We start from the raw sequence: 14,427 nt of genomic DNA on the forward strand, positions 1-14,427 counted from the left end.
GTCCTGGGATCAAGCCCCGCATTGGACTCTGCTCAGCAGGGAGCCTGCTTCCCTTCCTCTCTCTCTGCCTGCCTCTCTGCCTACTTGTGATCTCTGTCTGTTAAATAAATAAATAAAATCTTTAAAAAAATTTTTTCTTCCCATTCAATGTTATTTTAGTTTGAAAAAATACTATATTGCTCTGAGATTGTGTACTTCCTGGGGGCTTCCTTAAAATAGTTTGAATGGATATTTGACTAATTTACTGTTGTCCTGAAATTACTTTGTACAATAGGAGTGTAAATGCCTATGTTTTCCCCCCTGGAAACAAAATATCTATTTCAAAAAGAGAGGAAACCAAAATTGGGGAAATAGCAGGGAAACATATTCACATATATAAAATATTAAGAGCACACATTTGCAGAGAAACTAGAAGGTGCTTCTGTTTTCCCACAGCTCTGGCAGGGCTTGAAAGAGTGTTACTTTCCTCCTATTATGTTTACTCTCAGCTTGTTGTCATAGGCTTGGCTAAGTGGTATTTTCCGTGTGTAAATTCTGCTTATACAAAATAAGATTTCCAATTGCTTCATTTATGTGCACATTTTGAGCATCTTTTCCTTTAACACACATTTTACCAAGTATTTATGGTGTTTTAATATTTTAGTATCAAAAGACATAACAGACGTTCCTTTCCTTATGGCCTGTGAAGGAGACAGATATATGTTCAAAGAACAGAAAATGTGATAATTGTTGAACACAGAAAATGAAGCTCTTCATGTGGTCTAATAGGGAGAAGTATTCTGGGAAAGCTTCCTGGAGGAAGCAGTATATGAATTGGGTCTTCAAGAATGAATGGAATATACTTAGAACTAGCTACAATGCCACGCACACACATGCGTTTTAGCACTTGGGCGTTGGGGCACCTGAATGGTGTAGTCAGTTGGGCAGCTGATTCTTGGTTTTGGCTCAAGTGGTGATCTTCAACTGATATTGAGATTTAAGTGAGATTGAGCCCCGTGTTGGGCTCTGCACTCAGTATAGAGTCTGCTCAGGACTCTGTCTCCCTCTGCTCCTTCCCCACTAAAAATAAATATTAAAAAAAAAAAAGCACACTGGGGCTTATCCTTTTATAATACTGCCACATGTTGTATAGAAACCTAAGATTGCCACTAGAGAGGCCACCAGGTGCCCTGGTGACCTCTCTAGCCATCTTAGAACTTCCAGCCGTCTGGCTGCCATTGACTGAGAGGGAAGACTGGCAGAAGAACTGCCCACCAACCCATAAAATCTTAAGGAATAATAAGTTAAAAAAGAAGAAGGAGGAGGGGAAGAAGGAAGAGGAGGAGTAGAGGAGGAGGAGGTGCATGAAGTAAAGTTGACTGAGTAGAAAGGGATAGGGCAACTGAAGTTTGCACAGGAATTGTGGAAAGCAAATGCATAAGGCCCTGGTTCTTGCTGCTGATCTTGGTGTACTAGACCATAAAACCCGACATTTACAGAACACTTCCTGTATGCCAGACAATGTTCTAAGCAGTTTCCACACAGTATCTCGTTGAATCCTCACAACAACGTAGGTAAAGGAACTGAAATATAGAGAAAACAAATAACTTACTGGAGGCACACAGCTAATGGGTGTCTTTGAACCTTTGTCCATTGCCCCTGTTCTAGTCCTGGAGACGAGAAGAAAATGAACCTCCATCCTCTACTATGGTCTCCTCCTTGCAATTGGTCTGTCTACTCTCGTCCTCATCTGCCTACCTTCCGAACACCGTTCCAGTTGGTTTCCTTTTCACCCTATGTCTATCCATCTTCCTGGGAGTCTTCGAGGTCCTCATGGCATCTCAGTTCCTTGACTGTCTCTCTCTCTCTCTTTTGTTTTAGATTTTATTCATTTATTTGAGAGAAAGAGAGAGAGAGAGAGAGAGCCAGGAGAGGGGCAGAGGGGATTTTTCCCAAGCAGACTCCGTACTGAACGTGGAGCCTCATGTGGGGCTCAATCTCACAACCCTGAGATCATGACCCAAGCTGAAAACAAGAGCCCAGTGCTTAACTGACTGAGCCACCCAGGTGCCCCTATCTCACTTTCTTTTTTTTTTTTTTTTAAAGATTTTATTTATTTTTTTTGACAGAGAGAGATCACAAGTAGGCAGAGAGGCAGGCAGAGAGAGAGGAGGAAGCAGGCTCCCTGCTGAGCAGAGAGCCCGATGTGGGGCTCGATACCAGGACTCTGGGATCATGACCTGAGCCAAAAGCAGAGGCCTTAACCCACTGAGCCACCCAGGCGCCCCCCTAACTCACTTTCAATAACTTTTCTCTCCATTCTACTCCTGTCAGGACCTCACTGTCACATGGCTCTTTATCTGAGGTTATAAAGACATCATCTCTGAGAATAACCTCCATCTTCCTGCCTTACTTCACTGGTGAACTTTATCACATATGTTCTAGGACCTACAGGCTAGTGACATGAGCCTTTCTGGAATCCTCTTATATACACCTAGCCAGAGTCCATTCTGTGGCCCTTTAAAAAGTACTCTAAAGTGGTGCCTGGGTGGCTCAGTGGGTTAAAGTCTTTGCCGTTGGCCCCCGTCATGATCCCAGGGTCCTGGGATGGAGCCCGCATTGGGCTCTCTGCTCAGTGGGGAGCCTGTTTCCTCCCCTCTCTCTTTGCCTGCCTCCCTGCCTACTTGTGATCTCTGTCAAGTAAATAAATAAAATCTTAAAAAATAAATCAATAAAAAGTACTCTAAAAAGCTAAGGTCGTAAGCTCCTTGACCCCATCACACTTGACCAGTAAAACTGTTTCTTAGGATTAAGCCAATTGCTTACTCTTTCTGTACCTGTATCTTGACCTTTGAAATGAGCAGTTTTAGAAAAATCACACGAACTGTTATATTAGTATCATCATAAATCCAGAGTCTCCATTCTCAATGGAGTGTCCAACATTGTCCTTGAAATCTTTTCATATTTCCCTGTATTCCAACTTGCCCACTAATTCAAATTCAATCAAACTTGACTATACGTTTCATGAGGGCGGAGTCCCTGTCTGTTTTTTTCACCACTGAATCTCCAGTGCCCAGGATAAGCTTAATACATATGCACTCGATCAGTATCTGTTCACTGACCGAGGTGTAGTAATAATGTAAGCATATTATGTAAATGTCAGCTATGTGCCAGGCTCTTTTCTATCCAAGTTGTATGTATGAACTCATTTAATCCTCATGACAACCCAGTGAGGTTAGTTAGGACTTGTCATTCCCATTTTACAGAGAAGGAAACTTATAGGGGCTACTTGAAGTATGAGGTCACAAAACTAGTGAAAGGTACAGTTCCTTAGAACCTGTACAAGCTTAGAGGGTCCAGCTGATTTCAGTTTTAGATAGTTCAAGTTTTATATGTCAGAGGGACAAACAGCAGCTCTGCTTCAGACTGGAGTTCAAGAGGAAAGTGAAAATGAAGATTAATATTTAGGAGGGAAGAGCTAGCCTGGTGACCTTAGAAAACAGGATTTTCAAACCTTGTTTACACACTTTGGTTTAGCAGAGCACCTCCAACAGGTCCCCAGTGGAACTGTGGTGTTGTGTGTGCAAGAAAGCATTTGGGTGTCAAGGTTCTTTTTTTCCCATGTATGAGCTAAGAGATCAGTCACATATTTGAAAACAAGGGGGAGGATACATGGTGTGTCTGTTGGTGACTTTAATATTGTGTAATGATGCACCATGGTTGAAATTCGGCCTTGTTTGTTTTCCTTTTGCTAAGGTGCATTTTTTAGAAGTTTTCTGGGCTCTCTCTCAGGAGAGAGATCCTATCACTGCACTACTTGAGTCGTCCTTTCCCCTTCACGGTGTCTTCCCCCGATTCTGTCAGGAGAGAGACGGCCAACAGTGAGCTCCTTTTCAGTGCAAGTCCTCTTATCTTACGGAAACCTCCCTTCAGTTCTTTAAAGAAAAATTTTTTTCACCTATTTTTTTTGAAGTATAGTTGACACACAATTCCCTTCAGTTCTTGTGGAAGGCAGTTATTTCCATTTTAAGGTAACAAGGGTAATAACTAATATTTACTGGGTATTTATGCATCAGGCACTGTGCGAAGTGCTTTACAAGCATCATCCCATTCCATTTTCACAGGAATACTCTAGAACTGGAACTACTGTATGGATGAGAAAACCGAGTCAAGAGAGGAGAAGGGTCATTTCCGAAGCTACACAACCACTTATGTTTGGCATTAGAACCCAAGTTTTTGCGACCCAGACGTAAAGCTGTCTCGTCACTCATTTCTGGATGAATTGAGAACTTTCTTCAATAGAGAAAGGAGATGGAGATTTGAAGGAGAACCCTAATGTTTATTTCTATGCGACGCAAATACACGGGTTGACACGTCCGTCACAGGCGCTGCTAGCAATCTGTGACTCAGGCCTTAACCGGACCGCAGAAGTGCAGCGCATGCGTACGGCCTCCCGTTCGGCCCCGCCCCCCGGGAGGGCTTCGCTCCTTGCTCTCTGCTCTGGGGCTTGCGCACTACATCCCCAGCCGGCGGCTTCTTCCCGGTCGGGGACTTCCGGTGCGCGAGGTGCGGTTCCGGGTCGTGGCGCGGCTCAGGGTAACAGGGCTGCCGCTTGGCCGGACGGCGGCGGCGAGCAGTGGGGGCATGAGGGCGAGCCGGGAGAGAGGCAGTTGAGCCGGCGGGGAGGAGAGCGCCAGTTCCCGAGGATTCCCAGAGTTCGGAGCTCGGGTCAGGGGCCGGGAGGCGCGGGGAAGCCGGGTCCTTCCCTCAGGAGCGTGTCCCGGAGCCGACCCGGCCCGTAGTGTGGCAGCAGCTTCAGGTAAAGGTTGCCCCAGCCGCTAGCTCCCTCGCACACCCTCCCGTCAGCCCACCCGAGGATCCCAACCCTCCTCACTCCTCCGCTCTGGGCGCTGCCCCGGGGGGGTAGCCTGCCTGGCCCTTGTCTCCATTGAGCATCCGTTTCCTCGTCCTTTCCAGAACTGGAGGGTGCTGTGAGCCTGAGAGCTGGGTTGTGTGACTGGGGGAGGAGAAGCCAGTGGACTGGGTCGTGCTGGGTGGGGGGAGGGTTGGCTCCGGCAGTTTCTGACCCTACCACTTGGCAAATGTAGGTGTCCTAATCTTCATAACATGCAAATTGTTTTTAAAGCATTGTCTTTGTGGTCCCCGTTTCCTTAGCTCTTCTCCCCAGCTGTCCCAAAGGAGTAAGCAGCCTCGCAAAACTTTTTTCTAGCTGGAATGCTGCTGGAACTTGGATTCAGCTTTTTATGAGAATGGCAAAGAGTTTTATAAATCTGGTGAAGGCTTAAAAAAAAAAAAAAGTAGTTTAAACAAGATTATTACTTTAACTGAAGACCCAAAAGTTGACTCCTTTTGGAGTCAACAAATTGGTTAAAATTTTATTTGGAATGCATGCAAGTAATTCTTGAAGCCTGTTACGGTCCATGGCCCTGCGCAAAGCATCACGTTATAAACCAAAACCAGCAAAGTTAAAAACTTCCCCAGGTTAAACAGATGGAGACAGGTCTTAACACACATCAGTTAAAACAAAGTCAGCATTCTCATTCTATTTTTCACAAGCAGAAGGGGAGGATTATTACTTTAAAAGCCTAGTACAAGAGGAAAAGTTAGCACCGTTTTTTTATTCCTCATTTTGTGACCCCACACAAGGTGCTTAGTAAATGCTGAAAGAGTTCTTGATGAAGTGTTGATTATTGTGTTCATCTTTTTCAGTTTACACACTTCCAAGTTTGCCGGAGCTTGTGAGGTATGCTAGTGGCCCCTTTGTCATTTAGCGTTGTGCTCATATCTACTTTTAATTACTGTGATGCCAGACAGTACTCACATTGTATACCTCTTGATCTAGCTCCAGCTATGCTTGAAAAAGCCCCCTTCCTTAATTCCCTACCTGATCTTTTACTCTAGGTAAGTAGGACCTCAAATGGAAGAGTCAGGATAAATTTTACATCTGGTATGAGACAGAGGTAGGATTCAAACCCAGGTCTGTCTCATGCCTGCATCTGTGCTTTTTTTCGTTACATGCTTTGCCCTCTTTCACACACTGTAACATTATATGAAACTACATACAGAAGAACTATAAACGAGAAAAACTATGAATGTCAAAGTCAGTGGTACAGATAGCCCTTTAAATGTAGAAAAGACTATGATCTTTCAAGGTCAGAAAGTGGTAGGTGGGTCAGTTCAACTTTGAATAGGAGCATGGAAGACCTATAGAGAGTAACATGGACTCTGGATTCAGTTCCTTGTCCCTCCTCTTACTTCTTGACTTTTGGAAAGTTTCTTAATTCCAGTCATTATTTTCCTCAAGTATGGGTTGGGTTAGAGGGATAATAGCTCATGGAATGTAGTGAGTATTTAATGAGCTAATGTGGATAAAGGGCTTGATACATGGTTAAGGTCCCCTGAAATGATAGTTGTAAGATGCAAAGATGCAATGTCTATGATGGTTTTAGAGTGGCAAGTAGACCAGACTGAGTAAAGCAAGCCGTTGCTTCTTATAGTGGGGATACTGGGAGGTAAATTGGAGGGTCTATAGGAGTCAGAGTCAGTGAGGGCTTTAGCGTCAGTCAAGAGAGGTAAAGTCCAGTTTCTGCTCATAATTTTTCCAGTTAATAAATGCTCTGACGATCTCTGATTCATTCAGCAGTGCCAGGGAAAGTGTTAAGACCCTGGAGATGTAAAAAGGCATAAAACCAGCGCCCACCCTGAGGTGGTTGACATTCCAGTGGGGGAGATGTAAGTATGCGCAGGTAAACTGTAGGAAAGTACCATGGCAGCCGTCTCCACAGGGTACTGTAGAGCACACAGGAGGGAACACTGGTAATGGTAGCTAATGAGCACTTACTGTCTGCTAGCATGGTGTTAAATGCGTTGTCTCATTCCCATACAGAAAGGTGTTGTTAGCATCCTGTTTCTACAGACGAGGAAACTAGAACGCAGAGAAGTTAAAGAAGTTCCCTGAGTGTATGCAGCGGTTGGAGCTGTGAGTAGAAGGGATTATCTGCTAGACTTTGGTGTTTGTACTCACTGTGGTGTGGATGGGTGGATGGGGACCGTCTGAATAGACTTGAGAGATGCTAGCCTTTGAGCCATAGTGTTGGAGTAGCTTGGGTGTGCTTCACTATGCTAGACCGCAGGGATAATGAGGAGGGAATGCGGCCGCTGCTAAGCTCGTGGCCTTATCTATCATGGTAAATATATATATATAGTTTTTGGTGCAGTGGAGGAGTTGTTTTATTTGTTGACTCATAACTGAAGACTAGAAATCTGCAGTTCAGTGGATTTGTATGTATGTATTTCAGGGGAAGAGAATTTTGCTGGAAATCTCTTATTCTGATATATCGGCCTTATTGTTAAGGACACAGCAATAGATGCCAAATTATATGACTAGGAATTCTGTCACATTGCATTTTTCCCCCCAGGGGAGGTGCCCTAACCTTGTGTTTTCTGGGAGTTTGAGGTTTTAGAGAAGTTTTGACTCCACAGTTAGCACATTTCAGCTTGTGCTAAATTTAAAACAATTGAGCACGTATATATTTAGTATCTTTAAATGTTTTTGTGCATCTTACTTCCTTCAGTCTTTGTGGTTCTGTGAGATAGGTGGTGTTACCCCCACGGAACACATGAGCAACCTGAGACTTAGTGGTTAAATATATTACCCAACTCACATAGCTAGTGAGTGATAACACCAGAAAAAATAGGCCAAAGAAGAATAAACAAGTATTTATTAGTTCTCTTTTGAGCATGTACCTCAGGGTCTTCTAGCTCAAGTGCCCATGATAAAAGAGTAGGATAGACCTCGGTGAACTGGCTGTCATAGGACCAGTCTGAAGGTAACAGTTGCTGCTCAGCTCCAGTTGCTTATTGCTCTCTGAGGAAGGGGTCTGGTTTCCCTGGATCTTCTGAGGGATGATATTCTTTTGGTTTTTTATTTGTATTTTATTTAAAAAATTTTTAATTTCAATCCTAATGAGGGATAATATTCTTTTTTTGGCCGGGAGAGGATAATATTCTTGAGGGGGCATTCAAGAGATGCTTAAAATCTGGATTTTAATGAATTTAATTTTAAAATTTGCCATTTAAAAAACTGCCATATAGACCAAAGCACATCTGCGGGCTATGTACAGTCCAGGCTGCCTGATTATGAACTCTCATCTACCTGATGACTGAAATTTTGGTACCCACTGTTCAGAACAGGAGGTACAACACATGTAATGATTATTGATCAGAAGTCTACTGGTAAATTGCCAGAGTAGGGTATATTGTAATTAACATACTGATTGTGTTTGGGGAAGTGATGGAGTGAATACTTTTGTTATATCATGAGGCTAATTTTCAGGAGGGATAGGATTTAGATGAGGAGATGACCTTGTAATACTTTTGATTTGTGTTCTTAGCACTTTTTTTTTTTTTTTTAAAGATTTTACTTATTTATTTGACAGACAGAGATCATAAGCAGGCGGGGGGGGGCGGGGAAGTAGGCTCACCAGTGAGCAGAGAACCCGATGTGGGGCTCGATCCCAGGACCCTGGGATCATGACCTGAGCTGAAGGCAGAGGCTTTAACCCACTGAGCCACGCAGACACCCCTGTTCTTAGCACTTTAAATGCTACCAGATTCTTGTCTTTTGGTCCTCTTTGTAGTACATGAAGTGAATGAACAAGGAGAGTAATTATAAATTCTTGAGATGAAGAAACTGGTGCCCAGTGAATGACAGTTTAGTAGAAAGTGCACCGGATTGAGAAGGACTCGAATTCTGAATTCAGTATGCCACTAACAGCCTTTTGATTTTGGTCATTTACAAATCCTTGAATGTTTTTCCCATCTGGATAATCATGAGGAGCTCAACTCAAGTCCTGCTAAGGTCTTTGCAGGATGCCAAGCTTTCTGGTTCTAAATGACACTCTTAAAGTCACACAAGTGATTATCGGCAGACCCCAGGGGAGAATGGTTCATATCTAAAATGCTGCTTTTTCTCTCATGATGGCAGGTAGGGAGCTACTCCTCAGCTCTTCCCTCTGGTATGTGTTCATCACTAATTCTGGGAAAGGACCTTGATAGGCCAGGTGCTTCCCAAATGCATATAGTGGTTTGTTGACTTTATATATACAAGATTGAAAGGGGGCATAGAGACACCTAGCATAGTGAGAGAAATATGGTCAGGGAGTTCCCAGCCCAAGGGTTTATTTTTATTTTAATACCCAGCCTCCACAAGGTGAGAATTGAAGAAATATTGTTCTTCTACATACTGGTTTTCACTCATACTCTATTGTATAAGGAAATAGCATAGAATATAAAATGAAGAAAATAAATCCTGACCAGCCACTCAAAATTTATTATCTCTAGTTGGCAGCAATCTAGATATACAGAGGAAATAGATTTAATAGAAGAAACAAAATTTGGACCCAAAGAAGAAAACAGTTTTAAGTAATTGAAAGTGAGAAAAATGGGAGAAACCACTTAAACGACAAAACTTAAAATCTGGGAACAGCAAGAAGGTACTAAAATGACTATTGGAATTAGATTATAGTAATCACTTGTGAAATAGAGTCATGTCACATTTACTCCTAAATATATGCATTGTTAGATTTTCATATCCTATACTTGAGTATATTTTTATAAGTTTGGGTATATTTTTATTTTATGCTTTTATTGATACAGATAAAATGGACTGAATATGTAAAACTTAAAAAAAAATAACATTTTTAGCTCCCTGTGGATTTAGCTTAAGGTACTATATTATAACTAAGTACTCTTTAATAGAGAAAATGGTAGAAAATTGTTGGAAGGACTAATTTTCTTTCTAAAGCAATTTTTTAAAAAAACAGTGTATTTTTGGGGCACCTGGGTGGCTCAGTGGGTTAAGCCACTGCCTCCAGCTCAGGTCATGATCCCAGAGTCCTGGGATCAAGTCCCACATGGGGCTCTCTGCTCAGCAGGGAGCCTGCTTCTCCCCCTGCCCTGCCTGCCTCTCTGCCTTCTTGTGATCTCTGTCTGTCAAATAAATAAATAAATCTTAAAAAAAAAAAACAAAGACAGTGTATTTTAAATCTGAGCTTCCATAGTTGCTGATGTAAAGGAGACTAACGAAGAAGACCTGAGGTTGAATCTTGAAGCCATGTGAGGTGGGGCTTTAGAGTCCCAGACACCTGGATTGGAATGCTGGCTCTGTTATTAACTGTGTGAGCTGGACAGTCTGCGAACTGAGGCCAGCATTGCCAGTCTTATCTGGGGCTCAGAAACCACTTATGTGAGTACCTGGTACTAATGATGCTTCTGGAGAGGTGCAGGTACCAGCGTGCAGGGACATAATGCATTTAGAGACAGTATAATGTGATGAGAAATGACTCTGCGGAGTGGTCGTGAAGAAGTGAGACCCTCATTTTCATGTCTGGATGTCATGTCTTGTTCATTTCTAGTTGTGCTCTGTGAATTAGTGTGCCTACCAAGAGTGCACGTTGAGGCGTTTCCATATGCTTCTTTTTGGTGTAAGGAGGGTTGAATGAAGTCATCTGTTTAGGTTAAATGAATTGATCTGGTAATAACAATAAGGACTTCCAATTGCTTATATTACCTTTTTTTTGGTGTGCCATGACTGCCCTTTGAAGTTGTTAAAAACAAGGGCTGTGGTACTCTCTTTGTCTCCATCTTAACAAATGCTGAAATGGAAGCTTGAAGTAAAGTGATTGACGAGGGAGAGCTGATAATGACAAAGCTCGGATTCAAACCTTTGGAAGTGTTTTGTTTCGTTTTACTGTGAACGCAGTGGTGGTTTTGTCACTGTTTCATGCTGTTTTAGATTTGGTTGCTGGCCCTTGTTTTAGGACGGTCATCAACTATGGCTCTTCTTACTCCTTTAAACTTGTTACTGATTATATTGTGTAAGTGTTTGGTTAGAGGTATAATCTTATAATACAAAGTTTTAAAGATTTAATAAAACCCTAATCATAATAGTTATTGCTAGCAGAGATTGGTGGTGATTGGTTACAAATATATTGCAAGTGGGAATAGAATTGGTGAAAATTTTCTGGAGAGCACCTTCTCAGTATTTATCCAAGCCTTAAAAAATAAGTCATGCAAGTCTTTTGAGCTTGTGATTCCATTTTTAGAAAAATTTTTCAAGTTTTTATTTAAATTCAGTTAGTTAACATAGAGTGTAATGTTAGTTTCAGGTGAATTCGTGATTCATCACTTATATTTGAAATCTGGGGCTCACCAAAAAGTGCCCTCCTTAATCCCCATCACCCATTTAACCATTTAACCCTTCCCCCTGCCCACCTCCCTCCCAGCAAACCTCTGCCCCGCTCCCCTGCTTATGCACGTGTGCACTCTCTCTTTCTCTCTCTCACATAAATAAATAAAATCTTTAAAAAAAAATAGAATATGGTTTCATGTATGTTGACATAAATGATGTTGAGGTACCCAGGTTAGCCTTTCTCTCTTTGCCCAAAATTCTCTTTAAGACAATATCATGGAGGGGCGCCTAGGTGGCTCAGTTGGTTAAGCCTCTGCCTTGGGCTCAGGTCATGATCTTGGGGTCCTGGGATTAAGCTCCACATCCTGCTTCCTGCTTAGTGGGAAGGCTGCTGCTTCCTCTCCCACTCCCCCTGCTTGTGTTCCCTCTCTCGCTGTGTTTCTCTCTGTCGAATAAATAAATAAGATCTTAAAAACAAAAAAAAGAAAAAACAGTATCATGGAAGAAGAGTTGTATTTGTGTTGGTGGTACCAGTGTCCTCTTTAGTGGCCAGTGGGAGAGTGGTAGCTTTGTGACAGATGTCTTTCAGAGTACACTCCTGTCTCTGTGAGGTTGGACATTGGTATATGGAGCTTTTATGTGACTTGAATGCTTATATATTGGAAAATGCTCTTTGGTATGGGAAATTATAAGTGTGATTTTCTGTCTCAGTTTTTCTGAGAAAAGGTCAAAATTTAGGTTTTAATTTTTATGCTAACAGTATTTTAAAAAGTATGAATATTAGACTGTCATGATGAATTGGTGCTTTTCTCATTGTTTCATAATTGAAATTGCTGTAGTTTCAGCATGTACATATCAGCAAGATGGCCAGTTAGGGTTGTTGTTGTGGTGGTTGTTGTTGTAAATGGTAATTCTCCTATATATGATATAAAAAACATGCAGAAATTTTAACGATGTATTTGAGCATATTTAAATTAGGAAAATACCAGGCAAGATGTTTCTTTTTGTAAACTGCTTCTGTCCAAAGCATTCTGTATATTATCAGAATGAAAAATGACAGCACTTTGTCATCTGTTCAAATTGATATTGCACTCTATGCAGTGACAGCTGAAAAGGCCCACAGGTGCCATATAAAGAGGTGACCATGTTGTCATATTTCATTTCGGCATCCCTCTGCAAAGCCATAATTACCTAATTAGGTTGTTAATTAGGAGATTAGCATTTCACTATATTGATAGAATGCTCTTTACCGGCGTGGGGCTAGATACAGATTTGTCTGCCCTAATTTATAATCTCTGCCTTTTTTGTACTTATTTATTTGCTTAAGTTCCTGATGTGGAGCAATTCAGTTTACCTGAGAAACAGTTTGTTTGTAAGCTAATGAAGCTTTGATCACTGGATTAAAGTTGCTGAGTTAAAATGTGAACAGAATTAGAAGTGTGGTCCCATCCCCAAAACAATAATAAAAATTCTTGAGTTGGTAGAATCTGTATGCTTGTTTGCATAGGCAACAAATACATAATGAGAAATAAAATTGTTGTTACACAAAAAAATCCAAATACAAAACCTAAGTTTGAAATGCGATAGAGATTTATTAATCCTAAACTAGACGAAGGCAATTATTTCGTTATCTTGAATAACAAACGTCTGTCACTTACACTGGAGACTTATAAAATATGTTAAGTATTTTGAACATGTTTCAAAACTGAAGCGTGGTTAATGACTTTGGAACAAACGTATTCAGTCTTGTGTTTAGACTTCCTTAGATAGCCATCATGCATCAAGGTTTATCTCATTTGTTTCTTCTGTCCGTTAGTCTGTGCTTGGAACATTGTCTTCTCACGGCCTTTGCAGTCCTGAGTGCTTCTGGAATTTCAAGTATTTCACAGTACCCTTCACTCGGTGAACTGTGTGGAGTAAGGGGCATTTCTATTAAGTGTGTCCAAACTTCTTTTGTGGGAGCAGGGAATGGGGCCAGCAACATGATGATTTTCGTGTATTTCCACTCCAGTGTACACGCTTTGACTGGAATGCTTATAATTTGTGTTTCGTGTAGCTTTTCTGATCTTTCCAGTTAAGGAGATTCAGAGTTTTAGGAGTGCGTGTTAGGAGCTCTATTCCCACTGTGGTAGTAGTTTTAGCTCCTTTTGATATAATCACAATGAGAGCCGTTGTGGAAAGTGCATGTGTACTTAAGTCCCTTTTCTGTGCAATTGTTAGGAAGAATTGCATTTGTTGATAATGTTCTTTACAATGAAGAAATATTTTAAAATATTTGTATATGAAGAAAATATCATGTGAAATCTCTTAGCAAGTGAAGATTTTGCTTAATTGTAATCATTCACGTATTGGTCATTATATGCTGACTATCCGCGAGGCGCTAGGCATATGTCTGGGTATTGAGCAATCAAAACCCTAGACACTGACTCTGCTCTCATGCGACCTGCAGTCTAGTACAGACTAGTTGGAGAAGTGTTTAGTAATGGGAGTGGAGGTGAGTGTGGAGGAGTATCTACTCTGACCTTGATAAGGTCAGCCCTTCCTGGGGCAAGTGAAGTTGAGTTGGGATCTGAAGGGGGAGGGAGCAAACTGAGCCAGTAGAAGGATGGAGGAAACTGCTCTAGGCAGAGCTGTTCAAAAGCTTGAAAAAAACTGAAACTGAGGTTGGCTGGAGTCAAAAGAAGTAGAGGGTGAGTAGAAGGTGGAGCTGCAGATGTAGGCAAGGTTCGGTTTTATTACAGTTCGGGAAGGAACCAAAGGATTTTAAAGACAAGTTAGGAAACGAGTTAGGTGAGAGATGGTGGCTTGGGTTCTGGAGATAAAGAAAAGGGAATGAAATCTAAAGCAAGAGGAGGGTGCATAGGATTAATTACATGGCTATAGGTTTCACAGAAAGAAAGGAGTCAAGGATTCTAATTTGGACATTGTAATTGCTTTACAATTTTCAGTGTGACATTCTCACACTTAAATGTACTTTAGTACATCAGAGAGAAGAGGTCATGAGACTTCTTTTTCAGTATGACCAAAACACGTACAGTACTATCAACTAGTTTTCTTTGAGGTGAATTGGGAAGAATACTCATATTTGAGTCTCGCTTTTGGTTCCTGTATTGTGACCGCAGCTTTGTGGGGTATGCGATAATATGTTACGGAGGTCCAGAGAAACTGCGATTTTCCCAGTTTTCTGTTGCTGGGTTACTGGGTGGTGACATTGGGAGCACGCGGTAGCTCTGTGG

General features: G+C 41.7%; 1 protein-coding gene across 1 annotated transcript in view; it reads left to right on the forward strand.

Annotated features, from left to right (window-relative positions):
* The first annotated feature begins 4,518 nt into the window (after positions 1-4,518).
* Positions 4,519-14,427, forward strand: part of MAPKAP1 (MAPK associated protein 1) — a 243,964-nt gene continuing 234,055 nt past the window's right edge. The window contains 1 exon segment of the mRNA XM_032308575.1: positions 4,519-4,798. The gene's annotated coding sequence lies outside the window, so the exon portion shown is untranslated.

This window comes from Mustela erminea, chromosome 12 (assembly GCF_009829155.1).
Source record: "Mustela erminea isolate mMusErm1 chromosome 12, mMusErm1.Pri, whole genome shotgun sequence".
Lineage (NCBI taxonomy): Eukaryota > Metazoa > Chordata > Mammalia > Carnivora > Mustelidae > Mustela > Mustela erminea.